The sequence below is a fragment of the Propithecus coquereli genome, unplaced genomic scaffold (genome assembly GCF_000956105.1).
Source record: "Propithecus coquereli isolate 6110/MARCELLA unplaced genomic scaffold, Pcoq_1.0 Scaffold4, whole genome shotgun sequence".
NCBI classification, from domain to species: Eukaryota; Metazoa; Chordata; class Mammalia; order Primates; family Indriidae; genus Propithecus; species Propithecus coquereli.
Genome location: NW_012149729.1, coordinates 14,833,404 through 14,842,151, shown reverse-complemented (window position 1 = coordinate 14,842,151; position 8,748 = coordinate 14,833,404).

The following is an 8,748-nucleotide window of genomic DNA, read 5'->3' as shown; positions in this document are numbered from 1 at the left end:
GGCTTGCATACAATCTGAATTTTTTTCAGCATATAACTTCACACATTGCCTTCATGGCCAACCAGTTTCAGATCTCCAAGCGTTGTCGTTAGTGCTGAAGTCTAAGTGAAGAGTTTGCTTGCAGGGCCTATGCAGTGTATTTTTCACATGAAGTACAGTATGAATGAATGACCCTGGAATTCTGAAAGTTGGCCAATATTAGTGAATTCATTCTCTTTTTTTAAAATTTCAGTAGCCTTAAAAAAGAACATTTCATCAGGTAGTAAGGATGTAGAAGAAAAGAAGAGGCAGAGGAAATAGCAGGCCCAAAACAGAGACTATGGGAGAACTTGAAATGTCTATGAATGTGAGTGTTGTATTCAGGCAGTCACAGGAAACGAATCTATTAACATAGGTCTCGGTCAGATTATGAAGGCATTTCAACTTTATTTTGTTTGGGGTATGTGAGCAAGAAAGTGACATGATCAGAGTCGGCTTTTAGGAAGATAACAGACAACAATGTGGTGGATGGTGGGGACAAGCGGGCAGCTGCGGCGGAAAGAATGGTTCTAAGCCGTTGCAGTAGGTGAAAGAAGATGAGGTAGGCACTGAGATACATGGCAAGAGATGATTGGATTTAAGCCATTTTTAATAGACAATTGAATGTAAAAAGTGAGAGGGATGTCAAAGATGTCTTGAAGATCCCAAATCAAGATTTCAAGCAAGATGTCTGAGAAAATGAAAGATCACACTGACTTGCATGCTAAGCCACTGAGTTCCTGACCTAAATCATGACCTGAGTCAGAAATGGTCTCAGAGCCTCAGGTGGGGTTGAGCCTGCCAGTGGGCACTCACTAATTGGTCCCACATTAGGTGTACTGAGTCGGACAAGTCATTGTATTGCATTACGAGCAGCTTACGTTCCTCAGTCTTATTCCTAAAGATATCATAACTTGGTCAAGTGCCTTGCTGAAGTATGTCTGCAGCAGCCCCTTAATCTCATATAATCATTATATAGTCATATAATCCTCCCTTAAAAGAAACAGCACATTTGCTTGGCTGAACTTGTTCTCCATAAACTAATACTGCCTCTTACTAAAACATTTTTCCTAATGACTCAAAATCCATTTAAAACATCTAAACATTAAACATCTAAATTGTTTTGCTACATATTTACATTAAGATTGTTATTCCGCAGTTTTCCAAATCTAATTTTTTCCTTTTTTTAATTAGAACAGCATTTGCCCATCTTCCATCTTCTGAAACATTTCTCATTCTTTATGATTTATTAAACCCTCACAATCATATCTTCAGGTTTTCTAAGGATTACTGGTTGTAGGAAATCTGCATCTTGAACTTACTTAAGATGCAGAAGTGAGATATCTTAAGGCTCTTTCTTTAATATTCTGCATTCATTCCCTGAGGCAGATATTTTAAACAGTACATTAGAAAGTCCGTTTGTCTGGATTCCAATAAGCAAACTGGACAGGAATAGATGATGGGATTAGGGAGGTGGGGAAGGGCCAGATCTCGAGGGCAAATTAGCAAAAACTAAAAAACCAGGCATATCTTGGGAGCCATCACATCATTACATGATTTCAGTTCTCTCTGAATAGATGAGCAAATCAACTCATTATTTTATACTCCCATGCTGGTTTGCTCACTATGTGTACACCTAGCATTAGACAATAATAACAATGACAATAAAAATAAATACTTATTGAGTTCTTTACTAAGTACTAGGTGCTGTTAAGTTCTTTACATACCTAATCTCATTTATTTCTCATAATATGCCTACAGGGTAGTATATTAGCATTCAGTTAAAGAACAAATTCCATTCTTGCTTGTTTAAATGAAGAATTATTTTATTACAGGGTATTATATAGTTGGCAGAATCATGGAAAGGGCTGAAAAAACAGATTCAGGGTTGAGTTTAAGGAGTAAAGCTCTACAAGCCTCACAATAGAATCAGTGCTGCCTCTTCTAAGACTAGAAAACTATTGGCCCCAAAACTAACACCAGTTGGGAAGTCACAACAGTCAGGTGGCTACCACGATCAGAGAACTTCCATAAATCAGGGGCTGCTGTAGCTGCCAGTTTAAGACCTGTTCCACACTAGCTACAATCTGCACTACCAGAATAGATATCCCATGTTTGTCTTTGGCACCTGCAAAGCAAATGCCTGGACGTGGTGAGCTCTGCTCAGCACAGAACAACCTAAATGCCTCCACTACCTCTTTACCAGGAGGGAAATACAAACACAAGCAAAAGCTGCAGAAATACATCATCTACCTCACTTCGACCTTTCAAATCTCAACAGTTCATCTTAACTTATCCAGAGCCATAGCTGCAAGACTGAGAGGTGTTGTTCTTTTTAATTGGATTTATTGGTATGTAATTTATTGAAAATAAAGTTCTCCCATTGGTATTAAAGATTTAGAGTTCAATGGGTTTTAAGAAATTACACTGTTATGTAACTGATTTTCAAAATACAGAACACAATCTCTTTTTATCTTTGGTGAAATCCTTTGTTCTTAAGTCTATTTTGTTATTAGTATAGACAGTCCAGTTTTCTTTTGGTTATGGTTGTCATCATATATTTTTCCCTATCTTTCTTTTTATATATTTTTCTCTTTACATTTAAGATGGGCTCCTTTAGACAAAATATAGTGATCTCTTACTTTTTTATTCAACCTAACAAGCCTTTGTCTACTTTTAATTAGAATGCTGAGACCACTTATTTCCATTGTGATTATAAAGATGGATATTTTACATGTACTGTTTTGTCATTTGTTTTCCTATTTGTCTCATCTATTCTTTGTTCCTTTTTCTTTCTTTTCCTACTTCTTTTAGATCGTTTGTTTATGATTCTGTTTATCTCCATTAATGGCTTATTTTCTGTGCATATTTTTGTTTATTTTAGGGGTTGCTCTGATATTTAAAATATGCACCTTTAAATTATCACCATCTACCTTCAAAAATAGCTTTGCTATAGTTTATACTATTAGAACAGTATACTTCTATTTCCCTTCTCTCATTCTTTGTGCTGCTGCTTTCATACATTTTACTTCTACATGTGTTATAAAGCCCATAAACATTATTATTTTTACTTTAAATTTTTTTATCTTTTAAGAGACTTTAAAAATAAAATTATAAATTTATTTTATATTTACCCACATATTTACCATTTCTAGCAATCTTGATGTATTTTCAAACACCTGAATTTTATCTAGTACCAATTTTCTTCTCCCTGAAGAAATTCCTTTACCATTCATGGCAGCGCAGGTCTGTTGGCAAATAATTTTCTGAGCTTCTAATTGTTTGAAAAATATTTTTATTTTGCCTTCATTTTTGAATGATATTTTGTATCTTTTCTTTGGGTACATTTAAGATTTTCTCATTATCACATTTTTTCAAGAAATTGCTTATGTTGTACCTTGGTGTAGCTTTCTGTATTTTTATTTGGCTTGGGATTCTTTGAGCTTTTTGAATCCATGAGTTCAAGCTTTCATCGATTTGAATAAATTTTCTTCAAATATTACTTTTGCCATCTGCCCTTACCTCTCTTCCCATCACCACCTTTCTCTCTTTCTGGGACTTTAATTAAATATATATCAGACATATGTATATTTTCCCACAAGTTTCTGATACATTTTTAAATTTTGTTTAATCTTTTTTCTCTCCATACTTCATTTTCAATTATGTCTTTTGCTATGTTTTCAAATTCACTGATCACTTCTTCTTTTTTTTTTTTGGAGACAGAGTCTCACTCTGTTGCCCTGGCTAGAGTGAGTGCCGTGGCCTCAGCCTAGCTCACAGCAACCTCAAACTCCTGGGCTCAAGCTATTCTACTGCCTCGGCCTCCCAAGTAGCTGGGACTACAGGCATGAGCCACCATGCTCGGCTAATTTTTATTTTTCTATATATTTTTAGTTGTCCAGATAATTTCTTTCTATTTTTTTTTTAGTAGAGATGGGGTCTCACTCTTGCTCAGGCTGGTCTCGAACTCCTGAGCTCAAACAATCCGCCCGCCTCGGCCTCCCAGAATGCTAGGATTACAGGCGTGAGCCACCACGCCCGGCCAGATCACTTCTTCTATCCTGTCTAATATGCTGTTGTTAATCCCCTCCAGCATATTTTTCATTTCAACTATTGTACATTCATTGCTCTATTTAACTCTATTTGGGGTCTTTTTCAAATTTTTTTCTCTCTTCATAATGTTTATTTTTTCTTTTACATGCTTCAACAAATTTATAAGACTTGTAATAGCTGTTTTGGGGTCCTTTTCTGTCAATTTCATTATCTCTATCACTTCTGGGTCTGTTTCTATTACTTTTTTCTCTTGGTCCCAGGTAATGGGAATTTTTTCAGCAGATGCCAGACACTGTGAATTTAAAGTTAAAGAGTGCTAGATTTTATTGTATTCTTTCAAAGAATGTCCAACTTTGTTCTGGCCTGCAGTAAAGTAACTTTCAGTTTAGTTTGATCTTTTTGTGGCTTTAAGTTTTTTTGTTTGTTTTTTGGGTTTTGTTGTTGTTGCTGTTGTTTCTCTGGCATGCACAGAACGGTCTACCCTCTGAGATTATATATCTTCCGAGGTCTCTATCCAACGGCTCATGAGTTAAGAAGTTTAGCCACCCTAGCTGCAAGAAATGTGAATTAGTCCTAGCCTTATGTACACCTGGAATTATTTGGCCTAATAACTTCCAATGTTTTTTTTTTTTTCTTTCAGTTTCATAAAATTTCAACTCACGTTTACACATATCAATACTCATTCAAAGACTACAGGGGACACCTCTGGAGCTCTTGCTGTCTCTGAAAGTTCTCAAAGCATTCTCCTCTCTAGATTTGGCCTTGCAAATTATAGCCATCTTGGCCTATCTATCTCCTCAATTCAGCAAGGCCACTGTGCTTTCCTTGGGTTCCCTTCCTTATACTGAGGCCTGGGAGTGTTCTCAGGCAGTAAACTGGGAAAATTGTAGAGCTTATCTCATTTGTTTTCCTTCCCTCAGGGATCACAGCCTCGCAGTGCCTGTTGCCCAATTTTGAAAAACAGTGTTTTTATACATTTTGTCCTTTCTAGTTGCTTATGGCAGAAGAACAATACCTGTAAATGTTAATCCTTCATGGGGAGAAGCAAACACACTCAGAAATACAATTTTTAGTTTTCAACACTACATAAGAGGAAGGCAGATCAAAAAGGAGAGTAGAATGATTTCTGAGCACCAATTCACAGTATCCATCCATATTATCCCCACGCTGCAAAGAAGAATACTTGGGCACAATAACTCACAGAGATAGTAAGTGGCAGAATTAGGATTAGAAACACAATCTGATTTCAGAGCCTCTGCCTTCAGTCACTTAGCTCTATTTCTTTCTTAATTCTCAACTATTTACACTCATCCATGCCTGACTGATTCTTTTCTCTTTTGTACCTACTGTTTGTATATCCAAACCCAGTCTGACAGAGCAGAGGGAAGTCCCTGAGACACTCGACAAATCACAAAAAGAATAACCACTCTTACAGATAAACGATAAAGAAAAAAATTTAAATCCATGGTCCTTTATCTTAAGGTCAACCTGACACTCAGCAAAATTGCATTCCTCATTGTTGCTTTAGATATATCCCTTCTAAATGATGTTTTCAGCATCTTATTCTCTTTTCACTTAATACCTTTTCCTTTTATTTGCAATTCTGCTTGACTTAAAATAACCAAATAGTGGGATCTACATTATTAATATCAGAATTAATGAAAAATTAGGAACAAAAATTCATGTAATTCAGTGTCTAAAACAAGGAACTCTACCCTAGAATGGTTTTTATATAGCTGATATATTAACATGTCATTCGGTTATTTGTCATTAGAGTCTCTCTCTCTCAACCAACAAATATTGTTCAATCTCTGGAATCCTGACTTCATAAATCATGTAAGGCAATACAAGTTCTATTTATAAATAACTCTCAAAGGCCTTATTGTATCCCTAATTCACATTCCAAACTCCCACTGATATCTAGTCACGTGCAGATCAAGGTCACAACATAGATAATATTCTCACTTTCATCCCCATGTGAGAAACTAGGGTGAAGACATAAGTCTTTTACCTCAGTAAAGTCCAAGCCCCAGTGTTAACCGAATGGGGTCCAAGGCCAAACACGAAGGCTAATTTTTAACAGAATTTTTGCCGTGGCCTGGTCACCTCCCAGATGTGCATGTATGTCAAAGCAACAGGTACAAACTGTTTGAGACTGCTCAAATCAGGACTAACTAAAGGACTCACTCAGTCGGAGTCCAGCAGAATCACTGCCTTGGAGCTGTCAAACAATAGGCTATTGATCATCCAAAATCCACAGCCATCCTCCTGCCTCCCTCTCACTTACCCACTCAGCTTCAAGCTGAGCTGATATTGACAAAATAACATAGTTTAAGAAAAATAGAAGCCCATAAAATTGCTAGTCTTAAACCTGCTTCCTATAAAGGTAATTCTCTACAGTGATTCTTATCTTTCAGTGTCTTGAGTAATTATAGGATTTAGAAACTTTATCCTAATTTTTCCCTTGTTTGTATCAAGCAGTATATTATTTTCTTCTCAAGCTACAGGGATCATAATTGCCATACCACTGTTGTTTTGAAGATGAAATATATTCTTTATTACTTCAAGCAACACTTGATGCATTACATTTAGCAAGTATCCAAACAAGTCAAGTGGAGGAGATCTTGTAATAATATGAACATTTCTGTGCATTACTCACTCAGGTGAAAAGGTGAAGTCAAATATACAGTGGATGGGAATTTATGAAAAGATTTAACCACCTCCACTTGAGAAAATATCACACAATCTTATTCTTCTGTCTTTCAGAGCCAATATTAGAGGTGATGGCCCATTTCAGGTCATATCAAAAACAAAACTGATGCACTGGTTTTATACAAGTTTGCTAAAGATTAGAAGTCAATGTTGTATTGTCTTTATTTTTTCTTTTTATTTCAAAAGATTTTTTTTTTCTGCTTTTGCTGTTTAATGCAGGCTGTATGCCAAAACCATCTTAGAAAGTCTGTTATGCCAGATGTCACCCTTTTGCCCTTTTGCTCTATCTGCAGATTTTCTTTTAACAACAGCTGAAGCCCAAGTTAGCAAGCATGTATTTTCTACAGTAAAAGAGGTATTATGAATAACACCTTTTGTATTTTGAATCACACTCTCAAAGAGCACAGCACTTTGTTCATGCACTACATCTTTAAAAAAGGATTATTCATGGCTCTTTTAAACCTAAAAGGAGAACTTTAAGGTTTTAACAATTTAAGATCGGTGTCATCACCCATAGTAGAAGCTGATAGGTAAGGTTTAGTACATTGATTTTTGGGGTTTGGTTTTTGTTGCTGCTGTTTTTTGCCTTTAATAATTTCTAGGAAAAAAACAAACAAAGAAACAAACAAAAAAAACCCATACTGCTCTACCAGTAAGTGCTTTATGTCTCTTCTATGTTGTCCAAACAGACCTGTAGACAGTAAAACTGTCCCCCACAGGAGCTAGCTCCCTGGTGAACAGACTTGCTCAACAAAGTACTTCATTCAGACAAAACATTGGGTGGGTTTTGTGCCATTATAGAGAGAAGATATCCTCAAATCAATAGTTAATTAGGGCAAGGAGGAGTTTCTGGATAAGTTGTCAGGCCAACTTTGGCTTCCCATATGTTTGTGTATTTTGTCAGCTTTCAGCTTTGCAAGTTTCTGTCTGCATGTTGGTCAACAATCTAAGAGTTGAATGTAACCCAGACAGAAAATATGCCATTAGACATTCTGGATTTTGGAGAACTTAGAAGGTTCTCCAAAGGAGAGAAGGAAAGGGTCAGGGCAAAAGAATTCCTCCTTTCAAGAAGAACCTGTTCTAAGTATCCAATTTTGACTTTCACATAAATTTATTTCTTCCCATCTCCAAATTTATTTTACATGACAGAGGCCTAAGCTACAAAATCACAACATTCACTATATAAGGTCATAAATATTGCTCTTTTAAAATTGAAAGAGATCTTAGAGAGCATCTGGTGTTAAACTGGAAAAGTAAAAACAGATATGGAATGAGCTGGCTTACAGTTTCAGAAAGTACTGAACAACAACCATGGACTAATGCCCCTAACTACTGGGGGCCATACACAAAGCCATATACTGACAAGAACTCAGTGAAAAAGGAGCAACACAGAAATGGAACCAGCCTTCTTGTTTCATAGGTGAGGAACACGAAACCCAGAGACAGGAAGTAACCTATGTTACTTAACATATAGTCAAGGTCAGAGAATTGGTCTTTTCCCTTCTTCTCCCCCACTTTTTCCACTATATCACAACTACAGCTCATTTTGTGAGGCAGTTCTGGACAGTTGGTAGTGCTGCTTTAAATCACCTGTAAGAGGGATTCTGAGGCCACATCAAAGCCTAGTGCAAAGGATGCCACGACAAATGTGCCATGTGTGCCATAGGCTCCGAGGAAGGTGGTGGTGGCATAAATATCATGCAAGTGCCATTGCTGGACTAGCTGGCGAAATTGGAGCCCATGGTTAAGCTATGAAGTAAGGAGAAGAAATAGGTTGCTGTTTACTGCCATGAGAATACCAGAAAACTTTCCTGAGCTACTTGCATGGTTCTGTACCCAATTCAGTTGTGCTATACAGACCCAGACATAAGGGAACTAAAAGAGTGAATTCTGCCCATTTTTCATCTGAACAGGAACATCTTCTTTTCAATGCAATTCTTATACTCTATTAAGAATCAAATCTCA